The following is a 17,790-nucleotide window of genomic DNA, read 5'->3' on the forward strand; positions in this document are numbered from 1 at the left end:
CACTGAGTCCTAACAACAGTCTTGTAGACCCTATTCAACAGAGGAGGAAACTGAGGTCCAGAGAGGCCAAGTCACTTACCCAAAGCACCACATCTAGTAAGAGGGACAGCTGGAGTTTCAACCCAGGTCTAATCTGACTCCAAAACCTGTGTCCTTAATCACTCTTGCTGTGGAGCCTGGTGCTACTAGCTCACAGCAGTTCCAGGACCCAAACAGACACCGTCACCATGTTGTGTGTCTTTTCCTTGTTAATGCAGCTTCGCAACTCTATTTGTCTCCAGAAAACAAAGGCACCAGAATTCTGAGGAGAACAAATCAAGAAAAGGTGATGCATTCTCATTTTCCCACTCACCTTTGTGCTCTCCAAATTCCCAAGCCCCAAGAGATGTTCTTACTCTTTCCCCAGTTCTTTTCCCTTAAAGGGTGTCCACACACCCTGATTTTCCCTGTTGTCCCAGCACAATTATTTGTAGTGGGCCTTTTATTCTCAAAAGTGTCTGCATTAATTGGACAAGAAATTACAAGGTCACCATCCCTATGAAGAGGCGAAGCAGCCTCACACATCATGTCCTTTTGCAACCCTGACACACTTGCCAGGCAATGATCTGCAGCTCCCCTGAGTGAGTGTGGAGTCTGACCTGGGGGGAGTAGCCAGCCTCTCCATGAGGATGGAATAAGGAATAAACAAATTATAAATGTGCTTTTTGAGGGCTTTCTGAGTACATTCCAGCTTGTTGGTCCTAGAGTGGTCAAGAAACAGGGGTAGAAGAATGCCTGGAATGCAGAAATTGCCCTAGTTGGGGGCCAGTGGGGTTGAGCACAGTGGCCCTCTCAGCACAGCTGTGTGGCAAATATGTGGAGCATAGAGAGTTGAGGACTCAAACAAAACCACGTGAAGGAAAGACTAATTAAGGGGTCAAGCCCACTCTCCTAGCCCACTCTGCTTTGCCTTAAAGCAGAGTCCGGCTAAGCCCTGGGTGTGGGCGGCTACAGGGAAATTGAAGCCCCCAGGACACAATAGGACTTTGGGGACCGTTGAAGAAGCACATGGCCAAGGGTGCAGAAGTCATGAGAAATCAGAGCTCTGACATGCTGGTGACTGTGCTCGTGAGTCCGCATGGGAAAGGACCTATTTCCTTCCCAGAATGCTAACGTGATCTAATAGTGGAAAATTTATTAACGTGATTTAAAATGGAAAATTTATTAATGTGATTTATATGAATAAGCAGAAAGATAAAAGACATGTTAATCTCAAAAGTTGCTAAATTGGCTTGAATGTTTGAAACCTGCTAGATACCTAACATGCTCAGAAACCAAAGAAGGATGTTACTGTGAGAACATGGACCTCAAATGAAAACCCAATATGATGTTTGCTGATGAAAGGCTACTGTCATTCCTATTGAGAGTTAGTAAGGTGACAAGATAATTTCCTGACAGCATTATGATTTGGAAGTTTTGATGAACATTAGGCATTGAAATTTTAAAACTCTGGATGATACTGCTGTACTAGGTGGCAGAATGAGACTAAAAAAAGTAAATGAAGTTATTAGGAAAATAATTTTGACAATAAAGACCCCTAAAAAGGCTGACCTAGAGAGATAACTAATAGAAATGACAATTTAGAAGAGTGGTGAAATACAATATGGTTAAGTAAAATCCATGATCTTCCTTGGAAAAAACTGCACTAGAGACATATATTCATGCAGATTTGATAATGGCCCCACACAGTCCACCGCTTAGCCCATTGTGCCCCGCAGGCGGTCGCTTGCCGAGCCCGCGGGCGGGGCCCTGGCGTGCAGCGCGGACCTCGGCGGGGCGCAGCGCACTGGCCCGGGAGGATGCGGCCCTGGGCGGCCCGGGAGCTGAGCAGGGCCCCCGCGCCGACCCCCGCGGGCCCCGGCCTCCGGAGCCGCAGCTGCCGCCCGGCCCCCGAGAGACATGACTTGCAAGCCGCGTTCCGACTGGATTCCCTACAGTGTCTTAGATGATGAGGGCAGCAACCTGAGGCAGCAGAAGCTTGACCGGCAGCGGGCCCAATTTTAAAAAAAAGGAAGACAAACAAAAAAACAACAATATGGCAAGAAGTTAATGACGAGTATTTCAAGTAAGATTTTTTTATAAACTCATCTGTAAAAAGAACTCTTCGGAAATTTGGTGTAGTAAGCTATTTTCACTGGTTGTATCATTCCATTCCATTTTCTAGTAATAAAAATTAGCTTTTTCCCCTTCATGATTGAAACCATTTTCTTAGTGGTAGGATTAGCTGTCCCTTAAAAGTCCAAGAGGAAACACTGTTGGAAGCCTAGTCATTTGGGGAGGAAACCACACTGATGACCCACATTTCTTCAATTCTTCTAAAGTCCCTTTTTGGTTCAATTTCTGTAACTTATTTCTCCATGAATACATTTAAATACGCTTTTGATTGTATTATCTTAGGCTCCTGAAAGTAATTTGATCTTAATTTTTAAGTATTTCCAATTGATTCCTTTTCTCTCCTCTGGTGGTTTCTTAAAGAATAGGGACATTGTTGAGTGTTTTTTTTTTCCCCCAACCAACCTCTCTTATATTTATCCTCCATGCGAGGTATTTTAGGAAACCAAATCATGCTAAATAAAAGAAATTTAAATTTGTTAACGATGAATTATTTTTAATCATTTTATGAGTAACCATTTTTCATTTGTGTTCTCGGTGTGAGGACTGTGATATTGCCATTTCTTCCACCTGTATATAGCAGTATCATCCAGAGATTCTTATGTGGGATATAGTAGCCGATAAAATGCAGTAACAGATATAAAAACCACACCTACCCGTTTATTCTCCTTCAACATATCTCAAATCCTAATTCAGTTAAATACATAAAATAGGACCCCAGAGCAGTGTAAACTGAGAGAAAACTAATTTTCTAGAGTCAAGCACCATAACTTGTGAAATTTCTTTGTACCTAATTCATATTTCTCCGAATCTTTTTTTTTTTATTTTTACTTTTTGCAGTCTTTCCCTTTTCGGTTTTCATCCAAAAATCTTGACTGAACTGCAGTTGTGCACGGATGAAGGGATCATCCACTGACAGCAGGTGTAACCAGCATCTCCAGAGCAGCAGCCCACGAGGGACTGGCATCCCGCGAGCCAAAGCAGTTGGCCCAGAGTGTGGTGGGGCGTCCAGAGCTGAACTAATAACAGCCTTCCTGTGATACTCAGCCCGGAGATCAAGTTGGAAAGAGGTGTGATAGCTCACTTGTTGTTTTTCCCTTCATGTAGTTTTAGATTCTACATATAGATGATATCATATTATATTTGTCTTTGTCTGACTTATGTGACTTAGTATGATAATCTCTAGGTCTATCCATATTGTTGCAAAAGGCATTATTTCATTCTTTTTATGGCTGAGTCGTATTCCATTGTATATATGTACCACATCTTCTTTATCCATTCATCTGTTGATGGACATTTAGGTTGATTCCATGTCTTGGCCACTGTAAATAGTGCTGCTATGACCATTGGTGTGCATGTATCTTTTTGAATTAGAGTTTTCTCTGGATATATGCTCAGGTGTGGGTTTGCTGGATCATATGATAGATCTATTTTTAGTTTTTTAGGAATCTCCATACTGTTCTCCACAATGTATGTACAAACTTACATTCCCACCAACAGTGCAGGAGGGTTCCGTTTTCTCCTTTTAAAATTTCTTTTTTTTTTTGGCCACGCCACGTGGCCTGTGGGATCTTAGTTCCCCTACCAGGCATTGAACCCACATCCTCAGCAGTGAAAGCACAGAGTCCTAATCACTGGACTGCCAGGGAATTTCCAGGTTCCCTCTTCTCCACAACCTCTCCAGCATTTATTGTGTGTAGACTTTTTGATGATGGCCATTCTCACCCGTGTGAGGTGGTACCTCATTGTAGTTTTGATTTGCATTTTCTAATAATTAGCAATGTTGAGCGTCTTTTCATGTGCCTATTGACCATCTGTATTTCTTCTTTGGAGAAATGTCTATTTAAGTCTTCTGCCCATTGTTTGATTTGTGTTTTTGGTGGTGGTGTTGATTTGTATGAGCTGTTTGTATATTTTGGAAATTAAGCCCTTGTAGGTCATTTGCAAAAATTTCTCCCATTCCATAAGTTGTCTTTTCATGTTGTTTATGGTTTCCTTTGCTGTGCAAAAGCTTGTAGGTTTCATTAGGTCCCATTTGTTTATTTTTTATTTAATTTCTATTGCCTAGCGAGACTGACCTAAGAAAACATTTGTATGATTTATGTCAGAGAATGTTTTGCCTATGATCGCTTGTAGAAATTTTATGGTGTCATGTCTTCTGTTTAAGTCTTTCAGCCATTTTGAGTTTATTTTTCTGTATGGTGTGAGCGTGTGTTCTAACTTCATTGATTTACATGCAGCTGTCCAGCTTTCCCAACACCACTTGCAGAAGAGCCTGTCTTTTTCCCATTGTATACTTTTGCCTCATTTGTTGAAGTTTAATTGACTGTAGGTGTGTGGGTTTATTTCTGGGCTCTCTATTCTCTTCCATTGATTCATATATGTTTTTTTGTGCCAAAACCATGCCATTTTGATTACTGTAGCTTTGTAGTATTGTCTGAGGTCTGGGAGGGTTGTGCCACCTGCTTTGTTCTTTTTCTTCAGGATTTCTTTGGCAGTTCTGGGTCTTTTATGGTTTCATATAAATTTTAGGTTTATTTGTTCTAGTACTGTGAAATATGTCATGGGTAATTTGATTGGGATCACATTAAATCTGTAGATTGCTTTGGGTAGTATGGCCATTTTTACAATATTGATTCTTCCACTCCAAGAGCATGGGATATCTTTTCATATTTTTAATTATTTTCAATTTCCTTTATTAATGTTTTATAGTTCTCAGTGTATAAGTCTTTCACCTCCTTGCTCAGGTTTATTCCTGAGTATTTTATTTTTGGTGGTGCAATTTTAAAAGGTATTTTTTTTTACATTCCCTTTCTGATATTTCATTGTTAGTGTAAAGAAATGCAGTCAATTTCTGTATGTTAATCTTGCATCCTGCTACCTTGCTGACTTCGTTTATCAGCTCTAGTAGTTTTTGTGTGGAGTCTTTAGGGTTTTCTCTATATAGTATCATGTCGTCTGCATATAATGACAATTTTACTTCTTCACTTCCAATTTGGATACTTTTTATTTCTTTTTCTTCTCTGATTGCTGTGGCTAGGACTTCCAATACCATGCTGAATAGAAGAGGTGAGAGTGGGCATCCTTGCCTTGTTCCAGATTTTAGCTGGAAGGCTTTCAGCTTTTCACTGTTGAGTGTTATATTGGCTGTGGGTTTGTCATAAACGAATGGCTTTTATTATGTTGAGATATGATCCCTTTATACCCACTTTGGTAAGAGTTTTTTTCATGAATGGATGTTGAATTTTTCAAATGCTTTTTCTGCATCTATTTAGATGATCATGTGGTATTTGTCTTTTCTTTTGTTGATGTGGTGTATCACATTGATTGATTTGTGTATGTTGAACCATCCTTGTGAACTTGGGATGAATCCCACTAGGTTGTGGTGTATGATCTTTTGTGTGTGTGTTGTTGGATTCAGTTTGTTAATATTTTGTTGATAATTTTTTCATCTATATTCATCAAAGATATTCACCTGTAATTTTCTTTTTTGGTGATGTCTTTGTCTGGTTTTGGTATCAGGGTGATTTGTTTTTTTTTTTTTACAGATTCTATTCCACTTCTAGTGATCAGTCTGTTCAAATTATCTGTTTCTTAGTAATTCAGTTTTGGTGGGCTGTATGTTTCTAGAAACTTGTCCATTTCTTCTAGGTTGTCAAATTTGTTGGCATATAATTGTTCATAGTATTCCCTTATGTTTTTTGTATTTCTGCAGTATCAGTTGTTATGTCTCCTTTTTCATTTCTTATTTTGTTTGTTTGGGTTCTCTCTCTTTTCTTCTTAGTGAGCCTGGCCAGAGGTTTGTCAATTTTGTTTACCTTTTCCAAGAACGAGCTCTTGGTTTTATTGTTTTTTTTCCTATTTTTTTAATACCTATTTTATTTATTTCCTCTGTGATCTTTATTATTTCCTTCCTTCTGCTGACTTTAGGTTTTATTTATTCTTCTTTTTCTAATTTTTTAAAGTGGTTAGTTAAGTTGTCTATTTGAGATTTTTCTTGTTTTCTGAGGAAGGCCTGTATCGCTATGAAATTCCCTCTCAGACCTGCTTTTGCTGCATCCCATAGATTTTGTATGGTTGTGTTTTCATTGTCATTTGTCTCAAGGTATTTTTTAATTCCTTTAATTCCTTCTTTGATTTCCTTGTTGCCCCACAGTTTTTTAGTAGCATGTTGTTTAGGCTCCATGTAGTCGTTTTTTTCCTTATTTCTTTTCCCTTGTTTGATTTCTAGTTTCCTGTCCTTGTGGTCAGAGAAGATGCTTGAAATAATTTCTATACTCTTAAATTTTTGAGGTTTTGTTTTGTGCCCTAGCATGTGGTCAGTCCTAGAGAATGTTCCATGTGCACTTGACAAGAATGTTCATTCTGGTTTTTTTAATGTAATGTCCTGAAAATATCAATTAAGTTTAACTGTTCTATTGTATCATTTAGGATGTCTCTAGCCTTATGGATTTTCTGTATAGAAGATATCTCCATTGCTGTGAGAAGGGTGTTAAATTCTCCTTCTCTTATTGTATTCCTGTTGATTTCTCCCTTTATGTCTGTTAGTAGTTGTTTTCTGTATTCAGGTGTTCCTATATTCGGTGCATATATGTTGACGAGTGTAAAATCCTCCTCATGTATTGATCCTTTCACCATTATATAGTGTCCATCTTTATCTTTCTTTATGGCCTTTGTTTTAAAGTCTATTTTGTCTGACATGACTATGCAACCCCCACTTTCTTGTCATTTCCATTTGCATGAAATATCTTTCTCGATCCCCTCACTTTCAATCTATGTGTTTCCTTTACCCTGAAGTGGGTCTCTTGTAGGCAGTATATTATAGGCTCTTGTTTGTTTTGTTTTTTTTTTAATCCAATCTGCCACTCTATGTCTTTTGACTGGAGCATTTAGTCCATTGACATTTAAGATAATTATTGATATATATATATATATATATATATATATATATATATATATATATGAATTTATTGCTATTTTAAACCTTGTTTTCCAGTTGATTCTGTGCTTCTTCTCTGTTCCTTTCTTTGTCTTTTTGTAGTTTGATAATTTCCTTTTATTTTATGCTTGTGTTTTTTTCTTTTTGGTTTTAGTGAATCTATTGGATGTTTTTGATTTGTGGTTACCCTGTTTTTCGAGTCTAACCCCCTTCCTATATCTACTTGCTTTAGAGTGAGAGTCATATAGGCTCAAACACATTCTAATAAAAGAAAAAACTCTACATTTTCTTACTCTTCTCCCCAACCTTTTATGATTTTGATGTCCTCTTTTGCATCTTCTTGTTTATCCTTTTGTTGTTCATTGTGGTTATCATCCTTTTCCCAAAAGTGTTTTGATTTTTAAAAATCTGTGTATGGGCTTATTTAAGTGGTTTATTTTCCAATTGTGATTTTCTCTTTCCTATAGATTCTTGCTTCTTTTCTGTGTAGAGAAGACCTTTTAATATTTCTTTTAGAATAGATTTAGGATTGCTGTATTCTTTTAGATTTTGCTTGTCTGAGAAATCTTTCCTTCTATTCTATATGATTATCCTGATGGGTAGAGTATCCTAGGTTGCAGATTTTTCCTTTTTAGGATTTTGAATACATCTTGCCACTCCCTTCTGGCCTGCAACTTTTCTGTAGAGAAATCAACTTATAGCCTTATGGGGGTACCCTTGTAATTAAGTCTTTGTTTTTCTCTTGCTGCTTTTAGAATCCTCTCTTTATCTTTAAATTTTGCCATTTAATTATAATATGTCTTGGTGTAGGTCTGTTTGAGTTCATCTTGTTTGGAACCCTCTGTGCTTCCTGTACCTGGATTTCTGTTTCCTTCTTTAGTTTTGGGAAGTTTTCAGCCATAATATCTTGAAATACATTTTCGATCCCCTTTTCTCTTTCGTTCCCATGTGGAATCCCTATTGTGTGTAGATTGGCACGCTTTATGTGATCCCATAGATCTCTGATATTGCTTTCATTTCTTTTTTCATTTGGCTTTCTGTCTGCTGTTCTGATTTTGTGATTTCCATTCTTCTGTCTTCCAGATGACTTATTTGTTCCTCTGCATTATTCATTCTGCTATTCATTGCCTTTAGCTCAGCTTTCATCTCAGCAAATGAGTTTTCAAATTTTTCTTGGCTCCCCCTTATAGTTTCTAGGTCCTTTTGATAGTACTCTGCATTTCTGTCAATAGCCTTTCTTAATTCCTTTAGTATTTTCATTATCTCCTATTTGAAATCTGTATCTATTAAACTGAAGAGGTCTGTTGCATTGTTTGTTCTTTCAGGAAAATTCTCTTGGTCTTTTAACTGGGAGTGGTTCTGCTTCTTCATTTTACTTATATTTCTCTTACCCTATGAGTTTAGGGGAAACCGTTTTCTTCTGTGTTCTTGGAGGGCTATTTATATGTGGGAGCATCCCTGTGTAGCTGGTGTGGGTTTGATATTTTTGTTGCGAGGGCTGTTTTTAGCATGGATGCCTGCTGCCTCTTTCCTCAGCATGTGCTGGCCATTATCCCCTTGATACGGGGTGGGCAGATACGGCAGCTGGTGCCAGATCCTGGGGCTCTTGGCAGTGGTGGCTGCTCATGTGTGCCCCCGGAGCCTGCACTGGTAGAGGAGGTGGCTCACAACTGCTCCTGGAGCTTCTGTAGGTGGTGTTCTGTCACCTGAGAGCACACGCAGGGGAAAAGGCTGCAAAGGTGGGTCCTTTCCCTCTCCTCGCACACCCCCCAGACAATGGTGCCTGGCCTCTAAGGTGAGCCCAGGTTTCCTCCAGGTACACGCTCAGCAGCGGTTGCAGCAGACTCCAGCCCCTTCAGACTGTTTCTGCACAGCCAACCCCAGTCATCTCCCCGGGTCTGATCTCCAAAGCCCAAGTTTCTGCACCCAGCTCCTGCCCACACTGGTGGATGCACATCTCAGGCAGGCAAGTGCAGGGTTGTGGCATTGACCATCTGTGCAGTTCTCTCTCTGTTCTGGCTGCCGCAAACCAGTTGCTGTGCTCTGCTCCGAACCTCCAAGCTTCCCATTAGTCCCAGCCGATCTCCCCGCTGGTGAGGGGACTTCCCATGGTATAGGAACCTTTCCTCTTTCACAGGTCCCTCCCGGGGCACAGGTCCCATCCTGATTCCTTTCTTTTTTTCTTTTGTCCTACCCATTTATGTGGAGATTTTCTTGAACTTTCAGAAGCTTGAGGTCTTCTGCCAGTGTTCAGTAGATATTCTGTGAGAGTCATTCCACAAGTAGATGTATTTTTGGTGTACTTGTGGGAGGAGTGACTTTCACATCCTACTACTCCACCATCTTGATCACTGTCTCCTGTCTTCACTTTCTTTCATCAGTGTCTTATACTTTTCCGAGTATATGTCTTTTACCTCCTTAGATAGGTTTATTCCTAGGTATTTCAGTGTTTTTTGCTGCAATCGTAAATGGGATTGTTTCCTTATTTCTTAATTGATACAATTTATTCTTTCCCAATCCAGAATTTTTTTGATGTTTAGAACACAGACCTTCAGGACCTGCAGTTTTGCATCACTGGATGATGAGAGTATCCAGTGAGAGCAGCTCAGGCCCCACCCTTATGCAGCCACTGAGGTACTGGCAGCCAGCGAGCCACAGCTATTGGTCCAAAGAGTGGTGGAGTGACCAGGCCTGAACCAATCACAGCCGTCCTGTGATATTCAGCCAGAAAATTGAGGCTGAAAGTGTAGGATTCTCTGTCAGCTGGTCTTGTTACTTTACTTGTTTTTCATCTTGGTGATTTAAGGATATAAATCCAGAGCACATAGTGCCCCGTGTCTCTGGACAATTGCATCGAATAAGAAGATGATGGTCAGCAAATAAAGATTTTTCTTTTCTTCTAGAATTTGAATGGTAATATTCAAGTGAATGTTAATATATTAATATTATCATTGTGTTTTTCTTGGCACAGTGCCTCTTCACTTGTATAATTTTTCTAAAAATATATTGCTGATTTTTGACAAAGTTGATGATTTTCTAATTGTTTCTTTTAAAAACATTGATTTCTAGCTTCATACTTTGTGAAGCAGGAACATATTGTGGGATTCAGTCCTTTGAAATGTTTTATAATTTGCTTTAAAGTTCAGTATTTTATCACCAGTGTTAAGAGTTTTATTTGAACATATATGATAGGTTAAAATAACAATTGATTTGGATGTAAAAACCTTGGAAGGGTATCACCCTTAGCCAAACAATGAGACTAAAGCTGAAGAAACTACAAAAATTTCATGGACTCATCAAAAGAGAGATAAGACTCTCACAGAAGAGACCCCACATGTAGAATTCTGCATTTGACAGAGAACCACTTGCTGTAGAGAAAGATGAGGGCAGGTCAGGAAACTAGAAAGAGCTTCATTGAGAATTGCATGCATGCCAGGGTCAGTTTTACTTCCAGAGCTCTCTTTGATAGCAATAGATCAGGAATTAGGACAAATAATCCTCCTTATCAAGATTTTAGCTTATTATTATTATGGAATATTTTTAAAAGCTTATACAGCATTTAGGAAAACTGAGTTAGCTGCGCAGTAAATCTAGAAAAGTTATCATATGATGAAACCAAATTTATATTTTAAAGCAGGACAAGAAAATTTCAAGATAAAATTCTCTCACTGTGTCCATCTGGGCCTCCACCTTCCCTCCCTAACGTGTAGTGTACATATGCATTTCACATTTACTAGATCTCCTTCAAGATGGGAATGTCTGCTCAACCATAAAAATTGTTTTGTTACCTTTCTTCTGACACTAGCAATGTAACTTCTTAAAAGCATGGCGTTCTTTCCCATCTCTGTAGGTGGTCATCATGACTGGCTGTGTGTTCTCTCTTGACTGATGGAGGAAACTGGAGGTCAATTCAAAGAAAAAGAATTGGAAAATTATTAACTATCTTGAAATTCAGCAATATACCTATAGAAAAACCAAATCTAAAAAAGTCAGTGCACCAAGAAGAGAACACAACAGATGTTAAATTAAATAAATATTATCATAAGCATTAACACTCAAATGACTTGAGGTAGGAGAAGGAGTCATCTTACTTCTCTTAACTGCTGAACATCCTCCTCTTATTTTGATGCAAGGAGATGGAGACATGTCCCACTACCAAATCTGGATGCCTGTACTTAAATCACCATGGTGCCAAGCAAGTACTTGAACAGAAAAACTACAGGGAAGCTATCACACCTCCTTCCTACTCTATCTCGGGGTTGAGTATCACAGGAAGGCTGTTATTGGTTCAGGCCTGGTCACTCCACCACTCTTTGGACCAATAGCTGTGGCTCACGGGCTGCCAGTCCCTCCTCGGCTGCATCAGTGGAGGGTGGGGCCTGAGCTCCTCTCATCATCCAGTGATGCAAAATTGCAGGTCCTGAAGGTCTGAAGGTTCCTGCAAGGTCCTGAAGGTTCTAAAAATCAAAAAATTCTCGATTGGGAAACAGTAAATTGTATGAATCTGAATGAATTCCAGTAGTAATTTCAGAAACCAGTGACTTAAAAAAGTGAATTGTTTCTTGGAAGTTTCAGGTAGCTATTTTGTAATATGTTTGAGTACTCATGTGTGCATTTAGATGACTTAATATTATGGGACATGTTGAAAAATGTTGGAGAGGGATGTATTGGTGGGCTTATTTGCTTCCTCACTTTATCTCTGGCTATATCACACATAAAGTATCTCTAGTAAATTCCACAACATCCTCCCAGGGAATGAGAATTAAAATGCAAAATAAAATTAATACAAAAATAATTTAGACCTTAAGGAACTCTATAAAGGCTGACCTAGAAGTAAAATGACTGTTGAGGTAAGTTATGAAATGCAGTATGGTTAAGGAATAGTCACAATTTTTGTTGGAACAAACTGCACTACAGACATCTATTCAAGTAGAACTGATAATGTTTGATGTTTACTTCAACTTCAAAATGTTTTAGTGATGGGCAGTAGTATGGCACAGGTCAAAAAACTAGAGTCAATCTGACTCTTCAGTGCTACAGGTCTTTTCCTGACAAGTGAGTGGCTCTGAAAAGACCCTTTGGTTTGCGAGGCTCAGGTGGTTCTGAAGCAGCTCATTTGAGGATGGTGTACCTGATGACTGCCTTGGTGGCCTAGGACATGGCGTGCTTGCCAATCTCCCTGGGCAGCAGCAGGGGCACGGAGGTCTGGATCTCTCTGAAGGTGATGGTGGAGCGCTTGGTGGAGCTGGCCAGGGGTGCAGCCTCCTCGGCGATGGGCTCGAAGATGTCCAGGCCCTCGTGAAAACCTGCTTCAGCACCCTGGGGAAACAGGTGATGAAACTGTCTGGGCAGCAGCGGCGACAACGCCTTGGCATCTTCTGCTTTGGGCTCTTTGGTTCGGCCTCTGTGGGCTCTTTGGTGCCCAGGCTTTCCTCAGAAGAAGTCTCACGGCAAGGCTCGGCCATGTCGGAGCCACCTTCCCCACAGCTCAGAGGGAAGGACAATGAGGCTGCTGAGGGCCAGTGGCCGGGTTTATAATCCCTGCGTTCTCTGATGTCACAGGCAACGTCCATATCTGACTGGACAAAATGCAAGGCAGGGAGGCCTGTCACTAAGGCACCCCATGTCACGTGTCATTGGTTGCCACCCTGCTTGGCCTCCCGTCAACCAATCCCAGTGGAAATCTGGTGACCTTTAAACTTTCCGTGACCTCCCCTAGAAAAATCTTTGAACTATGCCCCATGTAGGAAAAGGTCATCCGTTCACTTCAGCTGATGTATGCCTACTATTTATGCATGAGAACTTTGAAAAGATGTCACCGAAGTCACCTACATTGAAGAAAAATCAGTTTGAGTTCCCTGAGAGAGTCTCTATAACTCAAACCTTTGCCACCATCAAAATGACTCTGGCCACTTGGGGGCCATTTTTCTCAACACAGAATTTTCTCTTTCCATGGCTGAGCCACCGTGGCTTGAGCAGGAACTCTCTGACTTGGTCAGCAGAGTGCTCCTCAAAATCAGTCATAGGGCATAACTGACCAGCCCTTACCTCCAATTCTTATCAAACTTACAGGGAATCAGAAAGAACAGTAAAACCACATTCTCCAAAGACAGGCCACAAACAGAAATCGGATACTTGTACGTAAATACTAAAAATATTTAACATTTAGCAAATTTTAATTTTTTTTAACATTACTTAGGTACCCCAAATACCACACATACTGGAATTGATGAAAAAATATGTGTTAGTTGAAAGAAATTATTTTTCTAATTCCCTAGAAACCTTCCGAGTGAGAAGAAACTAATCAGTAAAAGGGAAATAGTTAAAAATTAGAAACACATTCCTTTCAAAAACCTACGTAACTCAAGCCAAGTATATCTTTAATGTATTTACGTAAAAATAAATTACAGACATTGAACCAAGAAGGACTTAGGAAGACTTGAAGAAATGGAGGTCTTCAATGAGCTAAGATCCTAATGGTCAGGTTTCCAAGTGTGTTTCCTGTGAGGGCTTCAAGGAGCGGCTAATTCTACTGCTAACAAAATAGTTCCAATCATGAAAGGATAAATGCTATTTTTTATTACTGGTAAATACAATATGATGATCAAACCATGGAAGAAAGTTTACAACAGGGAATTCTTTGGACCATAATGATAGTGTTAACATGAACCCCAAAGCTACAGGAGGACACCTTTGTGATTACAAATTCTCAAGGAGACTTTTCCTGACCCCAAATCTAGGGCATGGTGTAGAATTCTTTTTTTCTGGCATCTTCCCTTTCCATTAGAAAAAGTCCAGTTTTTCATTAAGGGTGCAGCCATTCAAGCAACCACAATTATTAAAGATCTCAAGGAAGTATTAATTTCTGTCACTTTTCACACAGAGGTGAGCATTTTCAATAATGTATATAAATAATTTTGTCAAGTTATTTTTCATGTCTTGAATGGAAGTTTCCCCCATTTTCTATTCCATTTATTGACCAAAACAGAAGTGTAACTGACCCTTTAAACTACTCTGCAGCGTAAAAGACAACTAACACTCATGCTGGTGCCATGGAGGGACCTCTCCAAGGGGCTGTCCAGCAGGACGGGCAGATTTTCACTTGTCGGCTCAGAACTCTCAAACAGCAAAGCAGAAGCTATGTGTCCTCTTAAAGATCAGCTCTGTAATGGGCATAACATCACTTCTTTCATACTCCATTGGTCAAAGCAATTATAGGCCTGCCAGAGTCAAGAGGCAGGGGAACAGACATGCTTAATCCATCCGAGAAGTGTCTGGGAATGAGCAGCTTTCACAAATCTAACAAATAGTGCCACACAACACATGCTTTTTGAGATGCTGCTGGGTGCCACACACATGATATGTCCGTAGCACAAGGTCCTGGGTTCCTTGGGCCACAGTGTTGTTAAACTATGGAATACTTTCCCACTTGACTCACTCTTATCTGGGTGAACTCCTGCATGCAGTGAATCCCTATAATCCAGGGCAAACCTTTCCCTCTGGTGGCATGAAGTTTCTGACCATTGTAGACATACCATCCCCCTACTCCTGGGCCCCTGGACATAGAAATACAGACACACAGATTGACAGAAAGGAGAATGTTTCGAGTGAGTACATGCTTCAAAGAACTCTACCAGAATCTGGTCTGGATATCAGATTTGAATTTGATTGCCTCATTCATGACCCTAACTCCAAGTAAGATTACATTTGAGGTACTGGGGTTTAGGACTTCAATATAAGAATTTCAGGGGACGCAATTCAAAGTATATGTGATATGAAACCTGAGCTGTAGATTGGCACATGTGCTGACTCTTCCATCATACTGATTATTTAGTTTCCCATTAAGAGAAAAAAGGTGACTTCATTCATCCTCTTTTCACTCCGACTATTCATTGCTTAGTTTAATTTTTTTTTTATTTTGAGCTTCTTACTTCTGTGAAGGGAGAAGATACTCAGTGATTTCAACCCTTAGGAATTGTTTATGACTTTCTTTAAACTCCATTATTAGTTCAATATTTTAAAGGACTGTATTTATACTTTTAAAATAATTTGTAATTTCTTCTGTGAAGAATATCACTTTGAGCCAAACAAAGAGGCAAAAGCTGGATAATCTGCAAAAATCAAAACTTTCCTTGATGACTAATAAGAACCTGCAGTATAAACAAACAAACAAGCAAAACAACGAATACTAAACTTTCATTGGGTTACTTGTATGGAAATATGTTAATATAAATGTTTCAGACATTACATGAAATTTCTAAAAACCTTATATGTTCTGGTATAATGTTATAGGTCATAATCCTAGTTATTACTTTAAAATGTATATCTCAGAAATAACTAATTTTCTTGTCAACTGCATTATTATGAACTTTCATCAAATCTTTAACCGTGGTCATTTTTAAGTCTTTTGTCATTTACAGACAGTTCTGCGTGTACTCTGATGCTTTTGCAAATATGTTCCTATAAAAGGGTTTCATCTTCAAGAAATTCATGGAAAAGACTCTGACAAGTACAGGTTTCTGGTAACTGACTGTACTGCTGAACTGAATGAATAAGCATTTTCAGAACTCTAATGAATAACTGATGAACTCATAAAAGTGCTAACAAAAGATCAAGATGAAAAAAAATTAATTACATGGGACTGAGTGAACTGATGAGGATGAGTATAATTTTTGTGACTTTCTGTTTGAATTAAAAAAAAAATCCCACAAGGACTCAGAGGCAAAGAATATACAAATCAGTTTTCACTGCAAAGTAAAGCAGCTGTTACAGTGGAGGATTACTGGACTGAATGTCAATATTATGACATAGTATGAGTGTGTTTCATGTTTGGTAATTGCAATCATTGTTGCTTTCGTTGTGGTCAGCCATGTACAATGCTTGGTGTCAGTCTATTTATCTCTTGTAAAAATAAAATACAGTGTGTGTGTGTGAAAAAGAAAAAAAACTTTCCTTGAACCCATCAGAAGAGGGACAGGAACCTCCAGGAGAGACAAATCTATGTAGCTTTAGCAGAACTGTATGAACTCAAGAGAAAGGTTGTGGGCAGGGCAAGAAACTAGAAATTGTTTTCCTAAGTAGTGCAGCAGGAAGGGAGGAAACGCCTGATCCAGGACTGGGTACAAATTTCTTTGTTTGTTTTTCAGCCCATTGTGGAAGATCTCTGATGAGCCATTATACTTCCAGAGTTCTCCTTGGGAAATTAGAGTAAGGATTTAGGATAATTGGACCCCCTTCATGAGGGTCATTAGTTAAAATTATTCGGGAATATTAGAAAAATCTCATTAAAGAACTTGAAAAAAAAGAATTTTCTTTCCAAGGTGATCAGGAAAATTGTCAGGAGATCAACTACAAGTAAATCCCTCTGAATAGTGCCTTGAGATCGTCATACACATAGGGGACAAAACTTTGGGAGCCAAAGCCTCTTTTGAAACCGTGCTCATTTCAAAGATAGAACTGTAAACCAGTTGGAATGCACAGCGTAAGTCATTTTATTTCCATCATGCTCACTACCGCTGCTTCAAAATCCTAGTGTTTGTCCATATGACATACAAATGTTTTGCCAATCTTGATCTTGCATACTAGTCTCATACATATTGTATTATGTGAGAAGTTATTTTAAGAAAATGAATCTGTTGGGACATTTTTATAGCTCTTTGGGTGTTTTGCACCTAAAATTTCAGAAATAGAATAGAAGGATTAGTGAAATGCCATTTAAAATATACCATATAGACAGTGAAGACTGGGAGTGCAAAGGTGAATGACAGATATGAAATCTAGGATAGAGAGAGGAAAAATGGGTTTTGATGTTGAAGACTGGAAGATAAAATGAGTACATCTGATCATTCACTTCAGAAGGTGATTGAAGAAAAGGGGCAATTATGATCTAATGGTATGGTTAACAGTAAAGATTGAAGTAAGGTCCAAACTTCCAGTTTTAATTAAATAATTCGCAGACATGTAATATACAGCATGGTGGCTATAGTTAAATACTGTATTGTATATTTGAATGTTGCTAAGAAAGTAGACCTTAAAAGTTCTTATCACAAGAAAAAAAATTTGTAACTGTGTGTGGTGGTGGCTGTTAACTAGAATTATTGGGGTGATAATTTCATAATATATACATATATCGAATCATTATGAAACTAATGTTTTATGTCCATTATATCTCAATAAAAAAGACTAATTGAGGGAAACAGGTTTACTACTTCAATAAGAAATTATAAGCAACCCTGGAAAATAGTATTAATATAGCAAACATATCCCAATCAAACTTATTCAACATTATCTTTGTTACAGAATTCATTGAAAACATAAGAGAAAAGCCAAACATGGTACAGAAATATCAAAATCAAAAAGTTCAAGAAAAAAACCTATTCCCCGTTCCCTAATATCTGGAGATGCTACTCTAAGTCATTCAGATGAATCTGATTCTATTCCTTCCAAGTTTGTAATGTATTCTTTGTGAAAATGCAAACATTCATTATATGAACAAAAAATTAAAGAAATTTTACATAACCAATGAGATATAGCTGGACAGAGGATTGGTGAACTAGAAGACAGATAAAATAATAGAAATAATATAGAATACTTCACAGAAAGTAAAAGAAAAAAAAAGGATAAAGGTGAGGCAAAGAGACTCAAGGAATGGAGTAAGTAGGTGATAAGTATCACATAGGCATTCCAGAAGCATAAAACTG

The 17,790-nt window shown here is 38.7% G+C and overlaps 1 long non-coding RNA gene across 1 annotated transcript in view; it reads left to right on the plus strand.

Moving 5' to 3' along the window:
* The first annotated feature begins 1,985 nt into the window (after nucleotides 1–1,985).
* LOC130706436 (uncharacterized) overlaps nucleotides 1,986–17,790 on the plus strand; it is a 22,175-nt gene continuing 6,370 nt past the window's right edge. Inside the window, exons 1-2 of the long non-coding RNA XR_009006699.1 lie at nucleotides 1,986–2,104; nucleotides 2,992–3,221. This is a non-coding gene — a long non-coding RNA (uncharacterized LOC130706436). The remainder of the gene's footprint in view (nucleotides 2,105–2,991; nucleotides 3,222–17,790) is intronic.

Source organism: Balaenoptera acutorostrata, chromosome X (genome assembly GCF_949987535.1).
Source record: "Balaenoptera acutorostrata chromosome X, mBalAcu1.1, whole genome shotgun sequence".
Classification (NCBI taxonomy): Eukaryota; Metazoa; Chordata; class Mammalia; order Artiodactyla; family Balaenopteridae; genus Balaenoptera; species Balaenoptera acutorostrata.